Source organism: Pleurodeles waltl, chromosome 1_2 (assembly GCF_031143425.1).
Source record: "Pleurodeles waltl isolate 20211129_DDA chromosome 1_2, aPleWal1.hap1.20221129, whole genome shotgun sequence".
Lineage (NCBI taxonomy): Eukaryota > Metazoa > Chordata > Amphibia > Caudata > Salamandridae > Pleurodeles > Pleurodeles waltl.
Genome location: NC_090437.1, coordinates 275006754 through 275019859, shown reverse-complemented (window position 1 = coordinate 275019859; position 13106 = coordinate 275006754).

Genomic DNA, 13106 nt, shown 5'->3' with positions numbered 1-13106 from the left:
AACTGTGTGTTTTGCACTGTTCAGAAAGAAACACCCCCACACCGCTGCTGGCCTGCAGTGTGACCCGCCGGCGCTGCACTGCTTTGCACCACAACCCTGGTCTCACCGCCGCCACCATCTGATGCCTCCACCGAGCTGCTGCTTGCACCATGACCTGTGGCCCTGCACTCTCGCATCACCTTGCTTGCACCACAGCCTGTGCATTCCCGACGCTGCTGCTCCTGCAGACACTGGTGCCTCTGACTGCACCGTGGGCTGTGACCACTGCTTGTGAGGTACATGAAGCACCATCCCGTCCCGCACCGCAGCCCCGGTCCACTGATGCCAGCACGATCGACTCCAGTGTCATCACCAGACGTCCTTGTCTGCACCGTGACCCGTGGATGCCACACTGAGCCTGTCCTGCACTGCCAACTTGGGCCTACCCACAACAGCGCTTCAGCAACGACTATGCCGCTGCCTGTACCGTGACCTGGTGACAATGCATGTTGCACCGCTTCGCTTCACGCCACAGCCCTGGTCTCACCAACACCATTGGACGCCAACACCAAGCCACTGCCTGCACCATGACCTGTAGGAACCGCATGTCGCATCGTCCCTCTTCGTACCATAGCCCCAACACCATCCACACCAGCCCCCCTGACTTCATCAGCCCGGAGTTCGATCTGCAACGCTGGTGATTTCAAAGGGCCTGATGACCCCGCACCGACCTTCGGAACGGACACCACAATGCCAGCGACTCCACTCTCTGGATCTCATCACGAGGATCACAATGCCCTGCAATTCCAAAGGTACGGTTTGCGGGTCTTCCCGACACCATAACTTGCCCGCAATGCCGCGGCTGGCCTGAACTATTGGTTTTGTTGATCACAACGCCGTGATAACCCCAGGTGGAGCTATCAAGTTCAAATAACTGTCTTTTTAAGTAATTCTTGCAAAATGTATATCTTATTTATTGTATGTTGGATTTTTATCGTATTTGGCCTTTTTTATATAGATAAATAAATATTGCCTATTTTTCTAAAACCTATGTGGTGTCCTTTTGTAGTGTTTCACTTATTACTGTGTGTTGCCAAGCTACCAAGGGGGTGAGAAAGGGTTATCTGTGTGGGTATCTCCCTTATCCTGACTAGAGTGAGGGTCCCTACTTGGACAGGGTGCAAGCCGACTGCCAACTAGAGACCCCATTTCTAACAAAAGATATTTAGGAAAATGCTATATTTTTGCTTCAATTTGTCGAGCTGAAACTGTCTGGAAGCCTTTCATTTTTTTTAGTGAAGACTGTTATGAGTGGCTTCTATTGTCCGCTCATTCTGAAGGCACTGGTTACAGTTATTTCCTGTGCTATACAGTGGAAAGTCTGGAGCAGACTTCATTTTATAATATCAAGTAAAGTATCGAATATTGGATCCCCATACCATACAGAAAACTTCATTTAAATATTTTTAAGCATTTATAAATTACACAAAGATGGATGGACCCAAACCGCCCAAGCTTGGAAATGTGGGTGACAAAACTTACGAATCGCACTGCTGCTGAGTGTACCATCATTTAATTAAATGAGCAATTGACAAAATTAGAAATGCATTATTGCCAATTCCTTCTTTGAATTCAATAGCGAGGAGGAGCAAAATAAAGAAACATAGCGTTTTTTCGATCTTTCTCAACTTTTGTGGCATTTGGACATGCTAGAAAGTGGTAGGACTATTGTTCCTTCAGGGGCGTAGCTTGGTCCATATGATTGGTGGGGGGTGAGCTTCAGATTTCCCAACATTGAAGCTGGGATATTTTGTTAAAACACATTAGATGGGAAGCAGAAAATAAGGGAGGCTCATGAGGGGTGCGGATTGTTAGTGGTCTTTAAAACACAATGGGGCATCTTTACAAGAAAGTGGCACATCATAGATGATGTGCCACTTTTCTTGTGCCCCCCTACCGGCACTTAACGATACCATGGTAGCACCGTATTTATGATACACTGCCCCATGGCGTCGTTAGGCCTATAGCGTCAGAATTGTTTAATCTATTATGGCACTTTGCTGCACTAGCGCCAAAAGTTTTGGTGCTAGTACAGCACATTGCAAGGAGGCCCATTTGTTACTATGGGTGCGTCATTTTAACGCCTGCTTTGAGCAGGCATTAAAAATTTCGCCAAAAATGGCACAGTGAAATCTTGTAAATTACACTGAGCCATTTTGCTGGCCTCCTAGTGCCGGAAAGCCCCCTTGCATACATTATGCCTGACACAGGCATAATGTGGCTCAAGGGGTCACAATGGATTCATTGTGCCACTTTGTAAATGTGGCCCGGCAAAAATACCTCCTTGGTGTAAAAGAAACGACACTAATGTGGCCTAAGGAGACGCTAGGAGCTTGTAAATATGCCTCAATATTTTTTAAACTAATCAACATTTTAAGGCTTTCAATACATAAAATGAGAGAGAGTGTGTGTTAGTGTGAGCATGTAGAAAACCCAGGTGAAATACGACAAACACTTCACATTGCCCAACTGAAAGCACACATACCCCACTATTTACAACAGAATACACTTTAGGGGCTGTGTAACACCTCAGACACCCTCTGGAGCTATGCCTCTCTGTTCCATAAGTACTGAAGGGAGGGGGAGCGACAGTAAAAGCTGCAGCTGTGCCGCATAACAGGAAAGCTTTTACTGCAACAGATTCACCAACATCATAGAGGAGGAAAGAAAATCAGAGGAAAACATATTTCATAAGTGGTGGGCTTATCGTGATGCGAATGACATAGTCAACACCGCCACATTCGAGGCACAGGGGTGGCAGTCACAGAATGCTCCCTTTGTGGCTTGTAATGGTAGGCATAGTCACTGAGGGAAAATTTTGTTTGACCTAACAGCTCCCAACCTTCCATTGAGGGTGCTGTATCAGTTTAACAGTCTACGTTATCTAGTTTTCTATATATATTTGATTTCTTTCTTGAGTTTTCCATTTTACCTTAAAAACAAGCTTTGTATATAAACCCAGGGAGGTAGACTATGTTTTACCAAACGATTCGCAGCAAGAAGTACAAAATATACGATAAAAAAATTATTCCTCCTCACCACAATAAATGAAAAACAATGGGTGTATGTGGTGAATATGTGCTAATAGGGCACATAGTTGTGGCACTTGTATCTGTTGAGGAGGGACGTATTTCAGTATAGTTTACAAAAACAATTGAAATGCATTTGAACAGTAGACCAATATGACAAGGGTGCACAAGAAAGCAAAAAAAAAACATGAAAAACAAAAAACTAGAAAACAAAGAGAGGGTTTTATTGCAAAATAATTTTATATATGTTGTGTAGCTTAGATTTTTATGAGGTCCACATATTTGGTCCCCAATATGTTCAACTGGAACCTTGTGGTCATGATTTATTTTGTTAGTCTTGAAATTCCATACATATTTGAAAAACCTTCTATGGCAGGCAGTGACACTATGAAAAGTAAAGTAGGACTTTAGTATATGGGGAGGTGGTAAAAAATGATGGCAATCTCTGAAGCGAACCCCACAATTGTGCAATGAGGTAGAGAATTTAGATGCAACTAAGTTTAGCTGTAGCCAAAGGCTTAAGCTGTATGCAAAAAAAAGCCAAATTGTACGAAACGTTGAATCCTGGCCTAGATGCTCACAGTTTAGTGCATTCTCCAGCTCAGCGTAAAGCACATTGGCAAACGCAGTAAATCAGTTCCCTGCAGCTTGGCAGTGTCTGTTTTCATTGCTTGAATAGATTTTCCATAACATGGCAGTAAAATGGCATACTTTAGATACATATTTTGTCTTTGTTGTGCATTTCAGTGCAGTCTGCCAAACATTTAGACAATAGCTTGTATTTCTATTACTAAACACATGCTTCTTTTTAAAAAAATAGCTTTTGTCTCCAGTGCTAAGAGGTGCTGCTCTGTGTTAGTCCTGACACCCTTTGGTGTCAGTACCCCAAACATTTTGTCTTCATCGCTCCTGTTTTTCTGAAACAATTTTGTTGGTCTTATTACTCTGTGCACGTTACCGCTATTAACCAGACCTAAAGTGCTTGTGCCCACTCCTCTAAATGTCGTAAAATTGGCTTCCATCCATTCGGCATAGTTAAATTACTTGTTGATCCCCAGTACAGTGGTACTAGATGTACCCAGGACCAGTAAATTAGTAAATTAAATGCTACTAGTGGACCTGCAGCACATATTGTGCGATTCCATAGTAAGTGGAAAAACATCACAAGGAATATGTAAAACGTAGTTTATTTCCAGAAGTACACTAGACATTGAGCTACCCTAGGCTGCCCGCAGACAACACCTCAACTGACAGCCTTACCAAACATTCTACAAAATCTCCACTCTTACATGTTTTAAAGTGGAACCTCGAAACAAAGAACCTGAGAGAAGTCACCTGTAAATACATGGAACCTGCATTACAATAATAGTGAGAATGTTCCATGAGTTTTCTTCTTTTCTCATTAAAAAACTGTTACTTTTAGTTTGCATCTGGCCAGCAAATATAATTAAGCAGGTCTAAACTAAGAATAATACTGCAATATATTTTTGATTAACTGCACTAAAACTGACAAAAAAAGAAAACTATTATGGAAGAGAAAAGAAAAGAAAGAAAATTATGCATCTCTAATAGATGCCTTGTGACCTTTTGTACTACTGTACACAGGAAGTAGATATATTTGTTTATGGATAATACTTTCATTTTTACTGGTTTATACTATCATCCAGAAATTTTTCTAGAAGATTTCCTGTACCTTAAAGGTACCCTGTGTTAACGCTGATTTTACTACTGAATATTCATGTATTTTGAGTATTGAATTTGCGTAGAAAATGAAATAACGTAGGGAAAATTAATGCACGCATTTGAAGGTGCGCCCACGTGAGTGGCCACCAGTGTTCACGAAGTATACTTATTAATGGTTTATTAATGTGAAATGCTAAGCTTTGTTTGATTAATGTAGTAATATGTCATAGTGAGGGTTATGTATTAGGTATTAGCTTTATTAATTGTAAACCTTAACTTAGCGGAGATCTTGGTCTAGTTGCACAGCCTCATGTCAAGCTGTATTTCTTAGGTGTTTAATAATGTCTGCTTAGAGAATTAAATTGTGATTTTCCACTGTGCTGACCAAATGCTTGTAGCTAAAAGTCTTTCTCATGAGAATTACCTGCTAGGAGATGATGTACTTGCTAATGCAACATTGTCAATGTAATGTGCGTGAGACTGACTTTCCCAGGAGAAAACAAAGACCATACTGAGTCGTTAGTTCTCCACCATTGAGTGATTCAAATGGTGACACACCTGTGGATGGATGAGGTGGGGCCTGTAAATCCACAACATTGTTTAAACTGCTGTTGTAACAACACACTTATTGGACAATGCCCATTTTACACACTGCACTTACACTTGATTGAAGTGCTCAACAAGGCAGTTAGTTTGTGGATGATATAGAGAACTTTTCAAATGCTTGATGAAACTAGCTCTCAAAAAGTACTCCACATCAGCTGAGACACAGTGCATACCATTATTGAAAACACGTACCTCTAGCAATACTTTGCACATGAATATATCTGTAAAAATGTCTTAGAATTTGACTCACTCACAAACTTGACATGAGGCCACTTAGAATAATAATCCATGAGCGCATACGCATACTGTGAGTGGTGTGGAAGATAATTGAATGGTGCTACTAAGTCAATCCCCAGTTTTGCTAAGGAGGTGAGGGGCATTCTATAGGTATCAGGGGTGGAGTTTACATTTTTAAAGATTTATCATAAGTGGCACACACAATACATCTCTTTACCAAATATTCAATTTCACTATCTATTTGTGGCCATCAATATGAGGTTCGTACTGTGTTTAGTGTTTAGTAAGTGTGATTTCTAAGATCATCAGGTGGTACCAGTTTGTCCAATCTCATGATTAAACCATCTTTTGTAGTCAACTTTTCAGATATTTTGGAATAGGGTTGAATCTTCATATTCACAGCTTTTTCCCTAAGCTATCATTCCACTATATATTTAGGTACCATTCTTAACACCATTCATTGTCAGTGGCCTGTTTCCATTCTTGTTCTGAGAATGGACTAACATTCTCAACCTAAACAGCCGCAATTAAAGAATACTCATATTTATAGTTATCAGTGTCCAGAACCTCTTCTTTGATGGGAAACCTTGATAGATAGTCAACGCTCATGTTCCTCCCACCTGATATGTGAATGACATCAATTAGAATTGGAGTAATCTAGCTGCAGACCTAGCCAGCCAGGAAGTACTAATTTTGGCATTGGTACTGATAACGCGTCCAGCCCTTATAAATTACCTGTACCTGGACACGTTGGAGGTCGGTGAATCTTTTAACCGAGTCGGGCTCTCCTCATCCTAAAATAGTCGAGTCGCTCAGATCAATAATCAATAACTATTGCAATCGGTAATCAATACTCAATTAATAGATCAATATAGCACATCAGAAATCAATAACAGTTGGTATTTCGGCGCACCATGACCTTTCAGTCATGAATAACCACACCAGTTTATTAAAAGTTAGTGAATTTATTTCCCTATATTAACAAAGCTAGCACGATGTATATATGTCTCAAAACAATTGATATATGTATATGAACATTACTAGCTGTCCATAACGGCGGAAGAAACGTAATCTACGCAAAATCTGAATAATGATACACTCTGTTATCGCAATGCAAATCACTAATATGACTAACTGTATTTGACTAATTTCATACATTGGTCAGCATAACAAGATTTCAAATTAGCATGATACATCGAATGAATACCTCGACTAACCTCTAATTAGCATTGGCATGTGGGACTTCATGCAAAACGAATTTAGTCAACACAAATTTGGAAAACTTCTAGCTAGGACCCTATCAAAATAGCAGTTGGTACCTAAAAGGAAAAACCCAATGCATAATACATTTATCCTTTCATATTTACCAAATACAATCAGCATTCAAGAAAAGTCTTCGTCCTTCAGGTACCGGTTGATCAGCATGAGGCAAATTTCAAAGGGGCAAAGTTAAGGGCAAGCTTCTTTGCAGCGGCAAGGAGAATGGGGCAAAGTTACTGCATGGGCAAGACGGGGGCAAATCAAAGTTAAAGTCTCTAGGGTGAGAATTCTTAAAGTCTCTTTCTCTCAGATAGAGAAAAGGGCATCAGGGTGTCGTCCAAAATGGAGTCTGGCATCAGGCTTCAAACTGGCATCGAGGAAAATGGCTGACTTCTCTTTGTCCGGTGGGTTTAAGTAAGAAACATTCCAAATTCTGCAGGGTCTTCCATTGGAGGGTTCATAGGTTGGCTTCAAATTGTCCAATCAAAATTGTCTTTTACTAGCGCTCATTTATGCATACATTGTCCTTGGAGCCTTGGAACACAAATTGTAACATGGTTTGCCAATTATTTTACTATCTGTACCTTCATTGTCCGCACCTGCAGAGACTGACCTTGTATCAAAGGGGATGAAACCGGCCTAGTACGAGACCTTGGAGATAAGTGTATCAGTCAGCTCTACTGGAAAAATACAACTTCAAGCAAGAATATATGTTTCATTAGTTCAAGGAAAAACCACGCAGTTAGAATTTGAGACCGGGCAACTAGGCCAAAGCCTGTACTAAATTTAAGCTAAGCAAAACAGTTTTCAAACAAGAAATCATGGCATACATTTGCGATTATGACGGATTACTACATTTTCAATACTTCATGATTAATAAAGCTCGTTTACAATGATGGCGAACTACCCCGAGGGCACAATTTCCCTCGTACATTATTTTCTTTTACTAAAATCACACTTCATTATATGTATTAATTACACGATATGTATGAATATATGTCGGACCTTCTTTTTCTGCGTCATCAATCCCTCCTCTGATGACTAATTATGTCATCACATCAAATCTACCCACAAATTTTATTCCATTAAAATTCTGTATAGTAATTTGGCACTTCAGTCAATTCCCTTTTTCTTTTAGTCCCTTTTGATTTTTCTCTATATATTTCCACCATTTTGTTCTCTATTTTCTCTTCTCTTTTTCTTTTGTTCCTTGCTTTTAACATTTTGAAAGCTTTCCATGTTCCCTAAGAACCTAATAGACAAATTAATATTATTATTATTACCTTTACTATTTTTAGTAACAATCCGTTCCAAACATTGCTGAGCCAATTTCCCACAGAAGCAAATCCTTTTCCAACTTTCTCCCAAACTCCAGGTTCTTTCAATTCCTTTAAATCTACACTTTCTTTAGTTAAATTTGTAAGCATCGTTCTAATTTTCCCACTGCTGTCTGGTATATATGTACAACAGTGACGTGTACCAAGCATTTTGCAAACGCCACCATCCTTTGCTAAAAGAATGTCTAAGGCAAGCCGATTTTGAAGAGTCATAGCTCTTTCTGCAGCAAGTTCAGCATCCATCAGGATTATAGCTCCTGAAAACTTTGTCAGCATGTTATCCACAATAGTAGACAACTTTCGTATTTTGATTGAATTCAATATGACTCCTACTGAAGGAATCAATGCTCCAAATATATCTCCTACCACACCAGAAGCTGTCTCCCTTTTCTGAACATGATGTGATTCAGACAGCCTTGGAAATTTCTTTAAATCGTCTAGTTGGTAAATCTTTGGGAACACTTTTCCCAAATAACACCTCCCATACCATCCTTTAGGAAGACGATAATAGGCGTTGAGTCCACAAATATAATATATTCCAGGAATAACTGGGTCTTGTCCATTCAGCATGAACGTCCACTTAGGTTTAAATGCATACGTATGTTTACATTCACTCGTTCCCACAAAAACTGTGTCATAATATGATTCAGCTCTATATATACAAAATCTCCCTACGTGCAATGTATCTAAAGCTATTTTCCCTTGTGTCTTTATTGCAGCAAAAGCATAATTATTTACAGATGTTCTTTCATGTAATTCCCTCTCTAATTTCTCCTTCATTTCATTCTTCCTATCATCAGTGCGGTCTAAAAAATGTATTTCTACTGGTGAAAGCAAGCATGTAAGGTTCTCTCTATGTGCGTGAGCTGTGTGAAAAGGTGACATCGGTTCGAAGAATTCCCTCAATAATTTGGCATAATAATCTCCAGCTATTTTATTTAGGTGCCCTATTATGGGGACATATGCAAAAGTAACATCGTAATTAGTGTAGAAATAATGAATGTCCTTTTGACCATAAAATCTGGAAGCTATTATACTACATGTAATTCCATACGTAAGAGGCATGCTGTGATACGTTACCCCTTCCACTACTGAGGTAGGTATTTGTGTACACACATAACAATCTTTCGCATCCATGGTCTCAACATACTCACTCAGTAAGCAATAGAAAACGTTAGATGAAAGTTCCTTCTTATCGTGCAAGTGTCTCTCGTCTTGCTCGAGTCTCTTCAGAGCTGTTAGTTCAGTAACGATAATAGGTTTAGAAGTAGAAGCATCATTCGTCTCACTCTCATTTTTACCATGCATTCCAAGAACTATTGCTACAATGATTAGTACGCATGCGGTTATTAGACCGATACACATGTATTTACAACACTTCATCTTACGCCCCTGTGTAGTGAAGCTAGTCATGATCTGTATAGAATCAGAAAGTTGAAGACACTTTATCAAAGCGTATTTGCAGGTATTTACAAAGCTGAACGAGTTCAATGTTCACACAGTTTTCTTTAGCAGCTTAGTCTCTTATCGGTTAGCAGCGTTGTCTCAAAATCGGTTTCAAAGTCAATCAAGTTAGCAATGTCTTAGCCGGTTGAAATGTCAATCAGGTGATCAATGTCTTCAATCAACAGAGTCCATAAAGTTTTTATTTCCAAAATGAAGTTCTGCCTCTTCGTTCTCAAGACTGAGGGATACAAATTTGTCTGACCAATCGTTACTGGCTACGTCTGCCCACTCCGGACCGGAATACCTTCTGCTCGGTATCCTTTTTCTTTTCAATTTTGCATCTCTCTTTGATTCTTTCTCATTGGTACTTTCCTCTTTGGCCAAGTCCTTTTCTTCACTTGGTGTTGGTACTACGACAGACACTTCCTTTCTTTTCTCTTTCACTCTTGGCCCTTCACTGTCGTTCAACGTTTCTCTAGTTCTTAATTTTACTGGCGATATGCTTGGTCTTCTTTTTGCACTGTGTCCACTTGATTGACCTGCAATCTCTTCTGAAGGAGTTTGAGCAGTTTCGTTCTGTTCTGCCTTGTCCCCCCCTCCTTCTGGGGAGTCAATCAGGTTTTCCTTTTCTTTTTCTGTATCGTCTGCTTCTGGGAAAGCCCACCTCTGATCAGGCTCTCCTGCTTCTTCACCTGTTTCGAGCCCTTTGTCACCGTTACTTTCTTCAGGCTCTTTGTCACTTTCAGCTGCTTCGGGCTCTTTGTTACCTTCAGCTGCTTCGGGCTCTTTGTTACCTTCAGCTGCTTCGTCGCTTTCTGAGGCTCCTCCTTGGTCTTCCCCAAGTGAATCAGTTGCTTCGTCCTCAGAGAATATTTCTCCCTCCTCTATTTCTGCCTGTTCGCTTCTAGTTCTTTTTCGCTCTGTCTCAGCGCTTGGTACTTTGTTATCAGGTACTGGCAACTTCAGCGCTTCAACTTCCTCGTCTGTGGGACACAATACCCTCTTTGTGTGACTGGCGTGAATCCAGTTGGGAACTCCTGCACACTTCACAGCGGTGGTAGTCGTCAAAATCACTTGAAAAGGTCCTTTCCAACGGGGTTCCAAACACGACTTCCTCACGTGCTTCTTTATCACAACCCAGTCGCCTGCTTTCAGGGCGTGTCCTGGACCTTGGATCGGTGGCAAGGTGGTTGCCTCCACCTGGTGAGAGAAAGAGCGAACCACATCAGCTAGACCTTTGCAGTAGTCTAACACCATATCATCTGTAATATTCAAAAGCGCATTTGCAGGAACTGCTGGAAGTCTCATAGCTCTGCCCATGAGAATCTTGTGTGGGGACAGTCCAGCCTTTCTGTCAGGGGTGTTTCTCATTGACATTAGTACCAAAGGCAATGCGTCAGGCCATTTCAAGTTTGTTGATGCGCATATTTTCGCCATTTCTTGATTTCAATGTGCCATTCATTTGCTCCACTAGACCTGATGCTTCCGGGCGGTAGCTACAATGCAGCTTTTGTTCAATGTTCAGTGCTGCACAAAGCAATTTTATTACTTCATTATTGAAGTGACTTCCTCTATCTGATTCTAAAGAGATCGGGAATCCAAAACGTGGTATTAACTCTCTCAAGAGTAGTTTTGCAACTGTGAGACTGTCATTTCTGCGTGTAGGGTATGCTTCAATCCAGTGACTAAAAATGCACACAACCACCAACACATACTTCAAGCCTCCATGCACAGGCATCTCAATGAAGTCCATTTGCATCCTGCTGAATGGAACCCCTGCTCTTCCAATGTGGCTCAAATTTACTACGGTTCCCTTCCCTGCGTTCATCTGTTGGCAAATGACGCAACGGTGGCAAACTGCTTCAGCAACTTGACGGAATTTGGGGTTAAACCAATCAGTTTTAAACAATCTAATCATGGCATCCCTCCCAAGATGAGCTTGTCCATGGTAAAATCTGGCTATCTGTGTCAAAAGGCTGTTTGGAAGAACGAATTTCCCTTCACTTGAAACCCATAATTCATCTAGGGCCAGATGTAGCAAACGTTTGCGACTCGCAAACGGGCCGATTCGCAATTTGCGACAGTGCAAAATCGGAAATGGGATGCAAAAAGCCCATTTCCGACTCGCAAAAAGCGATGGGACCCGTTTGCGAGTCGCATCCGTTGCGACCCCATTTTGCGACCCGCAAATTGCAAGTGGCAATTTGCGAGTCGCAAACCTTATGCAATTGCAACTCGCAAATTGCGACTAGTCGCAAAAAGCCCATTTTGCAAGTCGCATTTACCACTAACTCAGAGCAGGTGGTAACCATTACCAAAGTATAAAAGGAGACCCAGAAGGCATCTGGGTCACTCAAGATGGCGGACATATACCTGATAGCAGTGAGGAGGAGAGTCTACGCAGCCCAGCAGAGGAGGAGGAGGGGCCACAGACAGGAGAAGATATATAGAACCAGGCAGACCCTTTTCCAGCAAACTGAAGAGGAGATCTATGATAAATACCGCCTTAGCAGCGCAGCCATTCTAGAATTAATAGATTTACTAAAACCACAGCTAGAACACAAGACTCTGCGTGGCTGCGCCATCCCTACGCATGTGCAAGTACTATGCGCACTGCACCTCTTGGCCTCAGGGAGCCATCAGGGGGTCATTGCCGTGGCAGGTGGGGTATCCCAAAGTGCAGTGTCAAGGTTCCTCAGGGCATTCCTAGATGCCTTAGTAGCGCACAGGTCTCAGTTCATATACTTACCAAGGAATGAGGCAGAAATTAACAGCACGAAGCTGGACTTTTACCGCATTGCCCACTTCCCCCATGTCATTGGATGTGTAGATGGGACACACATTCAAATATGCCCCCCGCTAATCTGGAACATATTTTCCGTAACAGAAAGTGTACCCACTCACTCAACATACAGGTTGTTTGTGATGCCCATTACGTCATCACGGACATCGTAGCTAAGTTTCCAGGCAGTACCCATGACTCATACATTTTTAGACATAGTGGGATACATCAACGCCTGGAACGTGGGGAGTTTGGAGACGGATACCTCCTAGGTAGAGCTGCATACACCTTGCAGACATACACACAGGTCACTGTGCACGACTATCTGGACTTACTAACAGTGTATTTTTGTGCCCAACAGGTGACAGTGCATATGCCCTAAGGCCATGGATCATGACTCCAGTTTTAACACCCAGCAATGATTCAGAGAGGCAATACAACAGTGAGCATAAGAGGACCAGGAACCTCATAGAGCGCACCTTCGGACTCCTGAAGGCAAGATTCCGATGCCTCCACCGCAGCGGAGGCGCCCTCCAATACACCCCCATTACCGCTTTCAAAATTGTGGTCGCATGCGCCATCCTCCACAACATAGCCACCCGACGTGGGCTACCTCTCACCCCTGCAGACCCAGATCCTGATGATGAAGAGCAAGAACAACCACATCGCCATCATGGGGATAGGAGT